Source organism: Actinia tenebrosa, unplaced genomic scaffold (genome assembly GCF_029948245.1).
Source record: "Actinia tenebrosa isolate PJP-AT-01 unplaced genomic scaffold, QUT_ActTen_1.0 PGA_scaffold5__44_contigs__length_20552954, whole genome shotgun sequence".
Classification (NCBI taxonomy): Eukaryota; Metazoa; Cnidaria; class Anthozoa; order Actiniaria; family Actiniidae; genus Actinia; species Actinia tenebrosa.
In genome coordinates, this window is record NW_028292582.1 from 16,609,534 (window position 1) to 16,626,824 (window position 17,291).

Here is a 17,291-nt window from a genome sequence, read left to right on the forward strand (position 1 = left end):
GAAATCAATTCATTATACACCAACAATCATTTCATGGTATATCTTTTGACATAGAAAGCTTATTTACTAATATTCCTTGTGAAAGAAAGCATTGATCTTGCAGTTCGCTACATTAAAGAGGGTAAACCTGATCTATTAAGATCACAATCGACGAACTCGATTATTTACCTTAGCAACAATGGGTACTCATTTCCTTTTTCGTGGTTTATCCCGGGGAAGGGGGGGGGGGGGGGGGGGGGGGACTCTGGAAAAAAAGTATCAGAGATGCTCGTCGTATCTCTTAGGGGTAAAAATCCGCGATTTCGTATCTTTTAGGGTGTTAAACGCGAATTTTTGAAAATCAGCATTTTCTGGTATCTCTTAGGGTGTAGGTAGTAGTTTTTTGACTACTACATTAGCAATTCTAAGCATGCAACAACATCAAATTTACTATGGAGAAACAAGATCATAATGTTTTGCCCTTTCTTGATATACATATAGATACTCTAGTGACCGTACTTTAACATCTATTTATGGAAAGAAAACATTCATAGGTCTATTTACCAACTATATTAGTTTTTCACCACTATCATACAAAGTTGGTTTATTGTGCACTTTGATTGATCGCATTTATAAGATCAATAACACTTGGCCAGGCTTTCATGTTGACATAAAAAAATTTCTATCCGCAAGGTCTTATTGACAAAACCATCAAGCATTACTTAAATAAGATTTTGAATCCTATATCTAATTTAAAGATATTGCAAACTCCCTTTTATTGGTGAGTTCTCTAACATTACACAAAAGAAGATCAGCAGATTAGTGAGACAATATTGTACCAACATTGATATCAAGCTTGTATTTTGCCACCACTTGCAAAATAGGCAGTTTATTTAATGTTAAGGATGTAATCCCCAATGATATGTGCTCGCATGTTACTTATAAATTTACATGTGCAAACTGTAATGTTTGTTATAATTGGTGAAACTTGCCGACACCTAAAAACACACATCAAGATACATCTCTCAGGGGACAAAAATTCTCATATCCTCACACATCTTAAAGCCTCAGCAGACTGTCAAAATGCTTACTCAGAATGTAGCTTTGCAATTATTGACTCTGTGCAAACTGATTAGCAGTTAAAAACCAAAGAGGCTATGCACATCAAGTGGGAACAACCCCTTTTGAATCAATAGTTAGCACACACTAAACTTGCCCTTATTGTGTAATCTTTGCTATACAAAATGGTTTTCTTTTCTATATTGATTTGAGTCAGAAATTGTGTTTTTGATTGTATAATCAGTGGTGGATCCAGGGGAGGGGTGCAGGGGGTGCGCATCCCTCCCTGGTTCGACTTTGTGTGCCTACTTCAAAGATAACTAAATAATGTTTTTCCTTTTGATTCTAAGGGATGCACTCCTCCCTGGGATAAATTTGTGTGCAGCACCCCTCCCCTCCCTGAACAAAATCCTGGGTCCGCCCCTGATAATATATGGAAAGGTGTGCAACTCCGGCCGCCAAAATTCACATAGACCCTCACTTGGAGCTTAATATAATACTCAATATTATATAATTGTCTTTCCTTTAAGCTTCTTTTCAACTTTTTCTGTATGCACTGCGACAAGACATGATTAAAAATTTTAGATTAATTGACATTTTAAAAATTCTAAAAGCAAGCGACAGGGTTGAACGCAGTCATTTGCTACAACCAACCTGGGGGAGGGAAGAAGAGAAACCAGCAGGATTTCAGTCCATTTCAGATGACTTGAGTAGCTCTCAAGGGCCATTCCAGTGAGACAAATTATCTGAAATTTTCTTTCAAGACTTTGGGGTAATCTTGGTATTTTTTTTTGAAAAAGCTTTTCCCTGTTCCTGCTTTTCTGGTAATGAAGACTTTATGATTTTTGTTGACAATATTATTAATAAAACGCTGCTCGTTATTGACCTCCATCATGCAATTATCATACCTTTGTGCCATTCTAATAATAGATGGAAATCCTACTAGTTTGTCTTGATTACAGACTCACCTGCTGGACGGTATCTGGAAGGTCACAGGTGTGATTCCTGTTGATTAGCTAGTGACAATTATAAACATAACTAATAATTCTCTTCTAGATACCATCCTTTTATCAAAAACTTTTGTTATTTATAAATGTCAAGGTGGAGCTGGCAATGATAGCTAAATATATCATAGTGAAAATTTCACAATAAATTAAAAGGGGTCAGGTGAAAGCAATTTTATAGCCCTCCCCCCTGCCCATAAATAATATGCTATGTGATGACAGTGTCCCTAATAAAATATTATTAATTAAGTTAAATTATATCAAGATTTTTTTTTTCAAAATCACTATGTGAATAGTGTAGTGCTATGATTGCAGTATTTTTGTATGTGAAATTTTCTTTTCGGAGATCTAAACACTTGAAATATCAATATGCAAATGAGATGACATAAATTCAAGACTAATATACAGTCGATCCCAAAAACGTTGTCCAAGTGAAAAGAGGTTTATAGGACAATAAATGTCACGTGTCTCATTAAATATTCAGTTTTGCGCGCGTGTGGAAATAGGAATCCGAACGTGCTGCATCACATGCGTGGCAGAAAATGTCGACGGCGGGTAATTCAAAACAAGTTCTTTCGACTTTAGAAGTTCGGATTTTGGACTCCAAGAAGAAGTCTAGCTACGTTGTAAGAAGTTTACCCAATTTTCCAGTGTTAGAGACCGTTTCAGAGCTACGTTCTGAGCTAGTGAAAGCCTTACCAGACTTAGAGAACGTTCTGCAAGACTGAGTAATGAGCAAACCAATCTGCACGTACCATACCTTCTTGCGCGTGAATCCAAGCCTGTGGACCGTTCTGCATAATGTTTGGGCACTAAAAGCAGAGCCAGTTGTATTGAATGTTTTCGACGCTATTTCATTCAATTGCATTTCAGGACGTTCTAGAAGACACTCCATGACGATATACTCTTCATGCGGAAAAAGTGTTCCTGTTTGAAGAGGTCGACCGACGGGCCAAGGATTAATGTCTCCACTAGTGTAGACGTCCGTTTGACCGTTTTAGGACTTACAAACAGATTAGCGGCTATCTCCTGTTATGTTTTTGCATAAAACAAATGTTGGTATACCATTCTCCACCTTAAATCATCCGAGAAAGCCCACGGTATCTTTCAGATTCAGTTTTCAATACTGCAATTTACTTTTGCACCAGTATGCTAATTGAAACTGAATATTTAATGAGACACGTGACATTTATTGTCCTATAAACCTCTTTTGCCTTGGACAACGTTTTTGGGATCGACTGTATTTATTATACAAAAATGCTATTGTGAAAAGTACTGGGTTTTTTTCCATTTGCAAATCATCCTTATAACTGAAATACATGGCTTTGTACACCTTTGGGCTATTTCACTTCAGAACACTTAGTTGTCCTAAATCTCACTGCAAAAATGTAACACATTCTGGAGTTTACGTCATATCATTTGCATATTGATATTTCAAATCTTTATATCTTTGCAAAGCTGAGAAGACCCCGTACCAAAATACTGCAACCATACTACTACACTGTTCACATATATATGTGATTTCGAGAATATAATTTTATCCTTGATATACACTTTAAGGCAAATCTCATGGAAGTTGCATAAGGGTTCATAATATCTTTACAACATATATATACCAATGTATTCGATCATGTGCTTGTGCTGTAACATATAGCAATTTCTTTTCATCACAGCTTCAACAGGAAATGAATAAGGTAGGAAAACCAGAGGAAAATTAAGATTTTACCTTGATTTTCCCAAGAACCTTCCCAATCAACAGATATTATGTGACTTTCCAGAATGTGGATTTGGTCATAGAGTGCACACCATAAATCTGTGAAACAAAACCAAAAATGTCTTGTCTAATTTCAGATATTTTACTGCTATTATTTTATAAAATAGTGGATATTAGTGGAGCAGAACATTGGTAACGAAAGCTAATAATTTATCTCTACCTTCTTAGCTAGTTTAAAACCATTAATAGTTGATAACTAAAGTAATACAGCTTTTGAATGTACATGCATGGCTTGTTATTATTTCACAGATATATGGTGTGCACTCTAGTCCAGATAATAATAATAACGGAGGTTCTCATAAAGAGCATTTCACAACTTCTCAATGCGCTTTACATTTATGACCAGTGGAGGACTTTACGAGCATGAGTGAGTTGTTAGTTAGTAGATTAGTATTATGCCTCCAAATTGGGATAGGATGTTGAACTGGGTAAAAACACCTACTCTTTCAGCTTCTTTTATGTGGAATGAACAAATGGACATGGAAAAAAGGGTTGGAAGACAGGGGGGCCTACGGTCCGGTTTAAAGTCCCTCCAAGAAGACTTGAAGGTCTAACCATTTGCAGATGTAATTACAAAGGCGGCACCTTCTCCTGAGTTCTTTTGGTCCAGCTGAGGCTTGAACTATGGACTGACGCTCTTACCACTGAGCTAACCGGATAATAATGAAGATGCAATAAGACTGCCTTATTAAGTTTCCATGTATATCCTGTTTTTAACAAGTAAACCAATGCTGTCCAATCTGCACCAAGCTACTGACGAAGAAAGTAAATGAACTAGCACATGCAGTCCTTTGTTGAGTCCCTCGTTTTTCCAACAGGTACCCAAGGCTAACAGTAGAAAAAAAGACAATAACAACCAATCTATTAATGACAAAACTGAAGAAGTTAGCATTCATGTTCCTCAATATTTTGAATCTTCAGAGTGGAATAAGTTCCACGGCCTTCAATGAGCTCCTATATTCTACCACACATGTACCACACTTCAATCAAACAAACCTTCAAGCTGGCCATGAAAATTCCAAGATACAAAGTACTCGGAAATCTCAAAACTCCCATGCTAAATAAAAATGTATACAGGTGTTGCACACAAAGTAAGTTAACTCATTCCCAATCTCAGGTACAAGTAACTGTTCAAAGAAATGGGCATTTAAAATTCTGTTTATAATACCAATAAATATTTCAGTCCACACCGAATGACCAACAATGATCAAATGAGGATCAGCTCAATTTGACACATTACAACCGCAGTACAAATATATATTTCATATATATTCTCATACACAACGATCAAATCCTTGTTCATTAACTAATGCAGCCCTTTTAAATTCCAAAGCATCCTATGCAAAGCAAGACTCTATTTATCCCTGTTTTATCTTCATTCCATAACCTCACTTGATCCAATCTCAGGTAGTAGCTGCCATAATAGAACAAGGTGGGAGCAAATCATGTAGCTGCAAGTCCTTCCAATGCCAAATTAGAAGAGTCATTTGATCATGACTTGACCTTATTATATGTGAGAATCCACAAGTTTTCCACAGTCTAATTCACTGTCATATTATCTCCAGAGGCCTAGTGATCATACATGTAAATGACATGTCAAGACAATCATGTTGCACGTGCAAGAGAAGTTGTAGTTCTATACAGTCACTATCATGTTAAGTGTGGAGACTTTGCAACAGGTAAGACATTCGAAGAGCCAAAATTTATAAGGCAGTTTTGAGCCGGAATATCAATGTGTGTTCGATAACATTTGTAAAATTTCGTTAGTTCCTTCATATATAATGTATAACCTGAATCGTAGTCGAGAGACATTGATCCATATGAGTCAACAACAAAAATCTCCCATTCTAACCGAAAGAAAACTCGGTCTAAACCCAAATATTACGAATAAAAGCAAGATTACAAGAGCTAGGTTACTTTTATTCCATACTATTGGTATTTACATTCGACTTACCTCTATTTTATTCATTGTACTGTCATATCAATTCCATATTAAGATCCAGGCTTAAAACTTTTCAGTCCAAAACGTAAACTTTAGCTTTCCCAGTCTACTTTAGTTTCCCCAATATAATATTTTGCTTTTGTCATATTAATTTTGTCTCCTTTCGCAAACACAGGGTACCCAAGAGCAAGCAGTCGGTTAAACACAGGGAACCCAAAAAGCCAAAGTTATTCTTCCTCTCTTTTACTCGGACAAGACTCGGACAGCCTCCGACAAAGGACTAGCGTCCGAAGCGTCAGTAAGTTTTTTCATCTTTTCACGGTTTACCATTTTATCATTACTAGTTATTCTTCCTGTTAAACGAAAAGAATCCCAGGTAACACAGGAAGCCCAAAACCAAAACATTTCCAGGTAGCACAGGAAGCCCAAAACCAAAATTCTTTTCCAGGGAACACAGAAAGCCCAAAACCCAAAAACGTTTTCAGGAAGCCCAAAACGAAAAAAATTTCCATAATTTTTTCCAGGTAATCGAGGAATCCCAAAACCTTAGAAAAATTCAAAGTAACACAGGAAACCCACAACCAAGAGATTTTCCAGGTAACGCAGGAAGCCCAAAACCCAAAATTTTTTCAGCTAGCACAGGAAGCTCAAAACCCAAATTTTTTCTCATGTATCACAGGAAGCCCAAAACCCAAATTTTTTCTCATGTATCACAGGAAGCCCAAAACCCAAATTTTTTTCAGGCAGAACAGCAAGCCCAAAACCCAAATTTTTTTATGCTAGCACAGGAAGCCCAAAACCCAATAATTTCTGGTGTACCACAGGAAGCCCAAAACCCAAATTTTTTTCAGCTAGCACAGGAAGCCCATAACCCAATTTTTTCTCGTGTACCACAGGTAGCCCAAAACCCAATTTTTTTTCAGGCAGAACAGGAAGCACATAACCTAAAATTTTATCATGTAGCACAGGTAGCCCAAAACTCAACATTTTCTCATGTACCACAGGTAGCCCAAAACCCAATATTTTTCTTATGTAGCACAGGAAGCCCAAAACCCGAATCTTCTTCAGGAAGCACAGGAAGCTTATAACCCAATTGTTTTCATGTAGCACAGGAAGCCAAAAACCCAAAGTTTTTTCATGCAGCACAGGAAGCCCATAACCCAATTTATTCTCATGTACCACAAGAAGCCCAAAACCCAAATTTTTTTCAGCTAGCACAGGAAGCCCAAAACGCAAAATTTTCTCGTGTACCACAGGTAGCCGAAAACCCAAATTTTTTTCATGTACACAGGAAACCCAAAACCCAAATTTTTTCAGCTAGCACATGAAGCCCAAAACCCAAATTTTTTTCAGCTAGAACAGGAAGCCCAAAACCCAATATTTTCTCGTGTACCACAGGAAGCCCAAAACCCAAATTTTTTTCAGCTAGCACAGGAAGCCCAAAACCCAATATTTTCTCGTGTACCACAGGTAGCCCAAAACCCAAAATTTTTACAGGCAGAACAGGAAGCACATAACCTAAAATTTTTTCATGTAGCACAGGTAGCCCAAAACTCAACATTTTCTCATGTACCACAGGTAGCCCAAAACCCAATTTTTTTCTTATGTAGCACAGGAAGCCCAAAACCCGAATCTTCTTCAGGCAGCACAGGAAGCTTATAACCCAATTGTTTTCATGTAGCACAGGAAGTCCAAAACCTAAAATTTTCCCGTGGACCACAGGTAGCCCAAAACCCAAATTTTTTTCAGACATCATAGGAAGCCCAAAACCCAAAATTTTTTCTCATGCAGCACAGGAAGCCCATAACCCGATTTTTTCTCATGTACCACAGGTAGCCCAAAACCCAATTTTTTTCTTATGTAGCACAGGAAGCACAAAACAGGAATCTTCTTCAGGCAGCACAGGAAGCCCATAACCCAATTGTTTTCATGTAGCACAGGTAGCCCAAAACTCAACATTTTCTCATGTACCACAGGTAGCCCAAAACCCAATATTTTTCTTATGTAGCACAGGAAGCCCAAAACCCGAATCTTCAGGCAGCACAGGAAGCTTATAACCCAATTGTTTTCATGTAGCACAGAAAGTGCAAAACCTAAAATTTTCCCGTGGACCACAGGTAGCCCGAAAACCCAAATTTTTTTCAGACATCATAGGAAGCCCAAAACCCAAAATTTTTTCTCATGCAGCACAGGAAGCCCATAACCCGATTTTTTCTCATGTACCACAGGTAGCCCAAAACCCAATTTTTTTCTTATGTAGCACAGGAAGCACAAAACAGAAATCTTCTTCAGGCAGCACAGGAAGCCCAAAACCCAAATTTTTTCAGCTAGCACAGGAAGCCCAAAACCCAATATTTTCTCGTGTACCACAGGAAGCCCAAAACCCATTTTTTTTTTAGCTAGCACAGGAAGCACAAAACCCAATATTTTCTCGTGTACCACAGGTAGCCCAAAACCCAAATTTTTTTCAGGCAGAACAGGAAGCATATAACCTAAAATTTTTTCATGTAGCACAGGTAGCCCAAAACTCAACGTTTTCTCATGTACCACAGGTAGCCCAAAACCCAATATTTTTCTTATGTAGCACAGGAAGCCCAAAACCCGAATCTTCTTCAGGCAGCACAGGAAGCTTATAACCCAATTGTTTTCATGTAGCACAGGAAGTCCAAAACCTAAAATTTTCCCGTGGATCACAGGTAGCCCAAAACCCAAATTTTTTTCAGACATCATAGGAAGCCCAAAACCCAAAATTTTTTCTCATGCAGCACAGGAAGCCCATAACCCGATTTTTTCTCATGTACCACAGGTAGCCCAAAACCCAATTTTTTTCTTATGTAGCACAGGAAGCTCAAAATAGGAATCTTCTTCAGGCAGCACAGGAAGCCCAAAACCCAAATTTTTTCAGCTAGCACAGGAAGCTCAAAACCCAATATTTTCTCGTGTACCACAGGAAGCCTAAAACCCAATTTTTTTTCAGCTAGCACAGGAAGCCCAAAACCCAATATTTTCTCGTGTACCACAGGTAGCCCAAAACCCAAATTTTTTTCAGGCAAAACAGGAAGCATATAACCTAAAAATTTTTCATGTAGCACAGGTAGGCCAAAACTCAACGTTTTCTCATGTACCACAGGTAGCCCAAAACCCAATTTTTTTCTTATGTAGCACAGGAAGTCCAAAACCCGAATCTTCTTCAGGCAGCACAGGAAGCTTATAACCCAATTGTTTTCATGTAGCACAGAAAGTGCAAAACCTAAAATTTTCCCGTGGACCACAGGTAGCCGAAAACCCAAATTTTTTTCAGACATCATAGGAAGCCCAAAACCCAAAATTTTTTCTCATGCAGCACAGGAAGCCCATAACCCGATTTTTTCTCATGTACCACAGGTAGCCCAAAACCCAATTTTTTTCTTATGTAGCACAGGAAGCACAAAACAGGAATCTTCTTCAGGCAGCACAGGAAGCCCATAACCCAATTGTTTTCATGTAGCACAGGAAGCCCAAAACTCAACATTTTCTCGTGGTCCACAGGTAGCCCAAAACCCAATATTTTTTTCATGTTCACAGGAAGCCCAAAACCCAAGTTTTTTCAGCTAGCCCAGGAAGCCCAGAACGCAAAATTTTCTCGTGTACCACAGGTAGCCGAAAACCCAAATTTTTTCATGTACACAGGAAGCCCAAAACCCAAATTTTTTCAGCTAGGACAGGTAGCCCAAAACTCAATTTTCTCATGTACCACAGGTAGCCAAAAACCCAAATTTTTTTCATGTACACAGGAAACTCAAAAACCAAAATTTTTTCATGCAGCACAGGAAGCCCAAAACCCAAATTTTTTTCAGCTAGCACAGGAAGCCCAAAACCCAATTTTTTTTCATGTACCACAAGAAGCTGAAAACTCAAAATTTTCTCATGTACCACAGGTAGCCCGAAACCTAAATTTTTTTCATGTACACAGGAAACCCAAAAACCCAAATTTTTTCATGCAGCACAGGAATCCGAAAACCCAAATTTTTTTCAGCTAGCACAGGAAACCCAAAACCCAATTTTTTCTCGTGTACCACAAGAAACCCAAAACCCAAATTTTTTTCAGCTAGCACAGGAAGACGAAAACGCAAAATTTTCTCGTCTACCACAAGTAGCCCAAAACCCAAATTTTTTCATGTACACAGGAAGCCAGAAACCCAAATTTTTTCAGCTAGGACAGGTAGCCCAAAACTCAATTTTCTCATGTACCACAGGTAGCCAAAAACCCAAATTTTTTTCATGTACACAGGAAACCCAAAAACCAAATTTTTTTCATATATACAGGAAGCCCAAAACCCAAATTTTTTCAGCTAGCACAGGAAGCTCAAAACTCAAAATTTTCTCATGTACCACAGGTAGCCCAAAACCCAAATTTTTATAATGTACACGGGAAACCCAAAAACCAAAATTTTTTCATGCAGCACAGGAAGCCCAAAACCCAAATTTTTGTCAACTAGCACAGGAAGCCCAAAACCCAATATTTTCTCGTGTACCACAGGCAGCCCAAAACCCAAATTTTTTTCATGTACACAGAAAGCTCAAAACCCAAATTGTTTTGAGGCAGCACAGGAAGCCCAAAGCCAGAAACAATTTCAATTAGTATAGGAAGGTAAAAAGTTCAAATATCATCCACTTAACGCAGGAGGCTAAAAGTCGATAATATATTCCTGTTGAAAACGTAGAAAAGCAATAGAAAACTTAAATTGATTTAAAGTGATAGATTAAGCAAAAAGAGAAAAGAATAGGCAGGCGTTGATCAAACCTGTCGGATTATCACTCCGGTTTTTTAAAAAGGTAAGGATATTCTAAAATTTTACGTCGTTTTAATTATAAATAAACAACAATATTAAATATCAATACACTTTTAAAAGTTGAAATAATAAAACATTACCAAGAACAATACTTGATGACTTGAATTAAGTCAAATAAAAAGAATTAATTAGTGGTAGATATTTATCTATGTCTAAAAGTTTAACAACTAATTTGCCCAACATCAGATTTGTCTTGAGTAGGGTTTAAGAAAACCAAAGTTTGAATTCAATTAATATAAATGAACAATTAAATCTTAAAAATCTCGCGCACTAATCGCTAGAGATCGCGCGATAATCAACTACATTGATTATCCAAAACAACTCCAAAAGAACACTTTTTCGTGAATAAAATTTAAAAAGTTACTAGCAATTTAGCATCTTGTTAGTTGATTTTGAATCACAACTTTCAATTCGTACACTTGTTATAATAAAAACGTCTTATATTGCTAATTCAACAAAGTTTTACTTTTTCATTGTTTTATTTATAGTACACTCAACAAATTTACTCGACTCGAGTACTGAATTAAGTCGCTATGGCAGCACGGCTTAAGAAATGTGAGAACAATTATTTTCTATCATTTTGTAGTTAAAAAAGATAAAAAGAAAATATTAAAGCCTTGAGAACGAATCTTGTTTTTGCATTTCAGTTGCGCGATGGACTGAAAATCGGCCGCCATATAGAGAAAGATGCACGGCGTCGCTTCAAATTGTTTACGCTGAAATTTCGTTAAGTGAGCTATAAACAAAAAAATCACACGATCTTTTCGTACAATTTGGAACTAATTACAACTCGTAATGTTTTGAAAGTTCTTTAATTGCAATTGCCTAAAGGCCCTTGCAATTTCAAGAACTTTCAAAACATTACTCGTGTCTATTAATTTCCAAATTTTACTCGAGATCGTGCGATTTCCTATACTAATTGTTAGTAAAAAGGTATTAGAATGGTTCTGTGTAAAAATAAAAAATTTTCACATTTGAAACATTTTACGTTAAATATATGATTAGTAGCATTAATATCTATGACATTAAACTATGAAAATCGCTCGTCGATATATTTTAAGTCAACCAATTACCCCATATGTTACCATACAACTTGTTACTTTACCAAAAGGCAGCAATATTAAATTTTCTTCAAAAAATTTGTAGAAAGCATGCTTTGATAAATATAAACATTTTTTATTTGAATTGTTCATGACCGACCTTCTAATATGTTAATATATTACGTTATTAAAATTTTAATTCTTAATTCAAAATATTTTAATTTCTCCTTTTGCACTTTTTCAACCAGCAAATTGAAGTAAGATAAATGCTGTTTTAGGATTATTTCCTTTCTCTTTCAATTATTAAGCTATATTTACAAATCTAACGTTTCTTAGTGCCATAACTTTTAACTAGTAATCTCGTGGAATTTTGTATTACAAAAATGTCTAATAATGCTATTAATAGCAAATTAAGCTGGTCTTTATCAATTAACTTTAAATTATAAATGTTTGATAATGATATTTTAAAGAAGTTTATATTCTACTATTTTTCCGTAAAATAAAATTTAAAAAGCTATAGTAGCATTTTAGAAAATTTTTAATTCACAATTACATTCAATTCGTAATTTTGTCGTATCTTTTGTAGCAAAACTGTTGTAGAAGTAAATTTATGCTTTAGAAAAATTATCTCTTTCATTTGCAGTGTTTTCTTGCAGTGTAATCTTTCCGTAAATAAAATAGAAAAGCTTTAAATACAAGTTAAAACGTGTTAAACTATTTTGAGTCTATTACTTCCAATTTGTAATCTCAAATTACGTTTTATAAGAAGAATGTGTGAAAATTCAAATTTAACATGGTTGTTTGTTCATCATGAATAAATCGAAAATTAGTTTACTGTACTGAACGTATTGTGATAATAGAAAATTATTTTATACACATTTGAAACATATTGTTACTTAGTTATAAAAGATTATTCAGTATTAATAGTTTCATAATCAAACCTTAAAAATGTTCAATCAAAATTAAAATTTTTAATTTTTTGAACCATTCAATATTTAAAGAAACCTATCAATGCTTTAAACGGATTTCTTCTCTTTGACTTACAGCGCTTTGCCGTAGAAGTATAGAATGTACGTTATTCCATTAAAATTGGTATACCTCCAACTCTAAACGCTTTTAATGACATTTCTTTCATTTTAGTATTTTGTGGCACGTTTACGATAGAAATGCCTGAAATTGCTGATTTAACTGCGTTTTTTACTATCTAATTATTAAGTTGAAGAACTCTAGCAAACGTAAATTGTAAACATATTGCTTTGAAATACTCTTAAAATGTAATTCTTTCCTGATGGAATTTTCAAAACATCATCAAAGAAATTCAATAATTTCTTCAAAAATTTTTTCAACAGTTAATTTTTCAAAACATGCTCTAAAAAGAAGTTATCTGTTAGTTTACCACGTTTTATGAAATAAGTGTAATTCATTGTAAATCATTTAAAACGTCATTATTTTATTGTTTTGATTCACATAAGTTTGAATTAGTAATCTTTGTGGTACTTTTAATAACAAAAATGTCTGATAGTTCTTTTTAAACCAAGTTGTTATTAATCTAAATTAATTATTAAACTTAAAAATTGACAATCCTTAACGTACGTACAATTTGATATTTATTTTATAATTATCCATAAAATACCTTTATTTCTCTTATTCGAAAACATTAGTATTTTAACGGGTTACACAACTTAATTTTGAGGATAATTATATAATAAATAGAATAGAATACAACAGAATATTTTCAAAAATCTGATCAACACAATGTTTTCTTAAATTAAATGAAATGACTTGCAAAATCTTTTTTTTTTTTTAATAATTTTTTAAAAATAATAAAACTGTATATATTAGATAATAAAGACAATTTTTTAAATAATTTACTTCTTTTTACTAATTTGACTTTGTCTTTCAACTTTTAAGAAAAAGTATTGACTTCGTCCTTTTTATATACTTATTTAAATAATTTCATTCGAAAGTCCACTAGTTTTATAAGTATAGAAAATCGCACGAGCCTTTAGGCGAGTACAATTAAAGAACTTTCAAAACATTACGAGTGTCTATTAATTCCAAATTGTACGAGAAGATCGTGCAATTCTTTGTTTATAGTTCACTCAACAGAATTTCAGTAAAAAATGCAAAGCGACGCCGTTCATCTTTGTCTATTTGGCGGCCGATTTCCAGTCCATCGTGCAACTGAAATGCATAAAAAAGATTAGTTCTTACGGCTTTAAAATTTTATTTATACTTTTTAAGTACAAAAGTGATAGAAAATAATTATGACATTGTTTTGGACGTGTTGCCATAGCGACTTAATTCGGTACTCCTACGGAGTACAATTAACTCTATAATTGTACTCCTCTCTACCAATCAGAGTCGAGTAATTTTGTTGAGTGTACTATAAGTATAGGAAATCGCACGATCTCGATTACAATTTGGAAATTAATAGACACGAGTAATGCTTTGTAAGTTCTTGTAATAATTTTATTTATGTTTTTTTAAGTACAAATTAATAGAAAATAATTGTTTTGACATTGTTTTGGCTGTGTTGCCATAGCGACTTAATTCGGTACTCCTACTGAGTACAATTAACGCTATAATTGTACTCCTCTCGACCAATCAGAGTCGAGTAATTTTGTTGAGTGTACTATAATTGTTGTAATTGCAGTCGAATTGATTATTTTTAAAACCTCTAATATTTTATTATTCATAGTCTATATTTCTTTTTTTTATTTCTTTATTCGTTCTATGAATGAATGCAATTGGGTAACCTACAAACAGTTTGAACGATTGGGCTTCCTGTGCTGGCTGAAAAAATTTATGGTTTTGGGCTTCCTGTGCACACGAAAAAATTTTTGGTATTGGGCTTCCTGTGCTAGCTGAAAAAATTTGGTTTTTGGGCTACCTGTGGTACATGAAAAAATTTGGGTTTTGTGCTTCATGTGTACATGAAAAAAATTTGGGTTTTGGGCTTCCTGTGTACATGAAAAAAATTTGGGTTTTGGGCTTCCTGTGTCCATGAAAAAATTTGGTTTTGGGGCTTCCTGTGTACATGAAAAATATTTGGGTTTTTGGCTACCTGTGGTACAAGAGAAAAATTGGATTGTTGTCTTCCTGTGCTGCCTGAAAAAATTTATGGTTATGGGCTTCCTGTGCTGCCTGAAAAAATTTTGAGTTATGGGCTTCCTGTGCTGGCTGAAAATAATTTGCTTTTTGGAATTCCTGTGTACATGAAAAAAATTTGGGTTTTTGGCTTCCTGTGTACATGAAAAAAATTTGGTTTTGGGCTTCCTGTGTACATGAAAAATATTTGGGTTTTGGGCTACCTGTGGTACAAGAGAAAAATTGGATTGTTGTCTTCCTGTGCTGCCTGAAAAAATTGTGTTATGGGCTTCCTGTGCTGCCTGTGCACATTGAGGAATTACGGGTGTTTCTCGCCGCATCTCCTGAAATTGATATCCTGGCAATCAATGAAACAAAATTAGACTCTACCATTATGGATTCTGAGTTACATATAGAGGGTTTCGATATTGTCAGAAAATATCCATCTCAGAATGGTAGAAACGGAGGAGGCGTATGTATTTACATGAGAAACAACCTGAGTTATCAAAGACGCGACGAGACTTTGATGATGGGATCTTAGAACTCATCACTATAGAAATCTTTAAGCCACGATCAAAATCATTCTTAGTTAGTACTTGGTATCGCCCTCCCAACTCACCCCTCGAGTTATTCACGACATTTGAAAAGCTCACAGATAGCATTGATAAGACAAATCTCGATTATTATTTGTTAGGTGATATAAATTGCGATCTCTTAGAACTAACGAGAACGAACCTAGCTTCAACTAATTTAATTGATGTTTTGGATATCTATGGGCTTTATCAGCTATTAAGTGAGCCAACACGTGTAACGCATAACACTAAACCATTAATTGACTTATGTGTGACAAACACTCCCGACAAAATTAGTAAGTCAGGTGTGTATCATTTTGGCATCAGTGATCACTCTCTAGTATTCATGACGAGAAAAATTCATTACGAGCCATCAAAGGCTCACAAAATTGAGGTACGTAACTTCAGAAATTTCGATCAAGACAAATTTTTGAGTGATCTCAAACAACTGCCATGGTCAGACATCAAGTCTTACGATGATCCGAATGATATGTGGATTCGCTGGAAAACCTTGCTAACCAAGTGTATTGATTCCCACCTGCCTGTTCGCCACAAGCGTGTGGGAAGGAAAAGCTCACCATGGATCACAACGGAGCTAATATAGAAAATGCGGTCACGTAACCAATTGAAAAGGAAAGCAATTTCCACTGACAGTGACTTATTTTGGAAAAAATACAAAGAATCGAGAAACAGGATTAATAACGAAATTAGATTAGCGAAGAAAAAATACTTTACGGAAAATTTAGCACTAAATAAATCTGATCCTCGGAAAACATGTCACCTCCTTAATGATCTAAGTGCTCGAAAGGCTAGCAAATTTTCCGGCGTTTCCGAAATTAAAGTTGCCAATAAATCAGTAACCTCACCAAGTGAGATGGCCGAGATTTTCAATGAACATTTCACAAGTATAGGCCAGACTCTAGCCAATAAATTACCTCCATCTGACATTAAATTTGAATCATTTCTGAAACCTACAAGTGGTAAAACTTTCGCTATCCAACCTTCAAGTGAGCAAACTGTTTGCGACTTGTTAGGAAGTATAAAGGAAAAGAAAGCTGCAGGCTTAGATAACATATCCAACAAATTGCTAAAAATGTCCGCCTCTATAGTGGGACCATCTCTCACTGTGATTTTTCGACAATCTATTAAAATGGGCATTTTTCCTAGGGAGTGGAAAATAGCGAAAGTAACGCCTATATTTAAAAAAGGGGAGAAAACTGACCTAAACAATTATCGCCCAATCTCGGTCATTCCCACTGCTTCAAAGATATTTGAGAAGATCGTTTATGATCAACTATACGATTATTTGAATGAAAACCAGTTATTGACGGAATGCCAATCAGGCTTTCGCTCCCTGCACAGCACTGTCACCGCGTTGCTCGAAGCAACGAACGAATGGTCAGTTAATATAGACAAGGGACTACTTAAACGGATTAATCTTCATAGACCTCCAAAAAGCCTTCGACACCATAGATCATGAAATTCTTTTGTCTAAACTATCGAATTATGGTGTAGATGAAGGCTCACTCAAGTGGTTCCGTTCTTATTTACTGACGAGGTCTCAGCTGTGCAGTGTTAACGGAAGTCTGTCTGAGCCTTGTACTGTGAGCTGCGGTGTACCACAGGCAGTAATTTAGGCCCACTTTTATTTCTCCTCTATATTAATGACTTACCAAATTGTTTGGCGCAATCCATAACAAGAATGTTTGCAGATGATACCAGCATCACCGTTCGTGGTAAAAATGTAGGAGACTTGGAACCAAGCATCAACACTGAACTCACTAATATACATCAGTGGTTTTTAGCAAATAAGCTAAGCTTGAATGTAGCGAAAACGGAATTTATGATTATTGGGTCCGGCCAAAAGTTCACCGCGCAATGCGATTCCACTATTAATATTGCGATTAATGGAGCTCGCGTTAAACAAGTTGATCACACCAAATCTTTGGGTGTCACTATCGATAAAAACCTTAATTGGTCAGAACATGTTAATAACATT

The 17,291-nt window shown here is 35.6% G+C and overlaps 2 long non-coding RNA genes across 2 annotated transcripts; one reads left to right on the forward strand and one right to left on the reverse strand.

The window, feature by feature from the left end:
- Positions 1–829: 829 nt before the first annotated feature.
- On the reverse strand, positions 830–5,936 carry LOC148906732 (uncharacterized). The gene is made up of 2 exons (XR_016121224.1): positions 5,771–5,936; positions 830–4,644 (listed from the first exon to the last, which is right to left on the reverse strand). It is a non-coding gene; the product is annotated as an uncharacterized LOC148906732 (long non-coding RNA).
- Positions 4,633–6,541, forward strand: LOC116290217 (uncharacterized). Its single transcript, XR_004196423.2, has 4 exons — positions 4,633–4,907; positions 5,382–5,495; positions 5,934–6,056; positions 6,283–6,541. It is a non-coding gene; the product is annotated as an uncharacterized LOC116290217 (long non-coding RNA).
- The last annotated feature ends 10,750 nt before the right edge of the window (positions 6,542–17,291 follow it).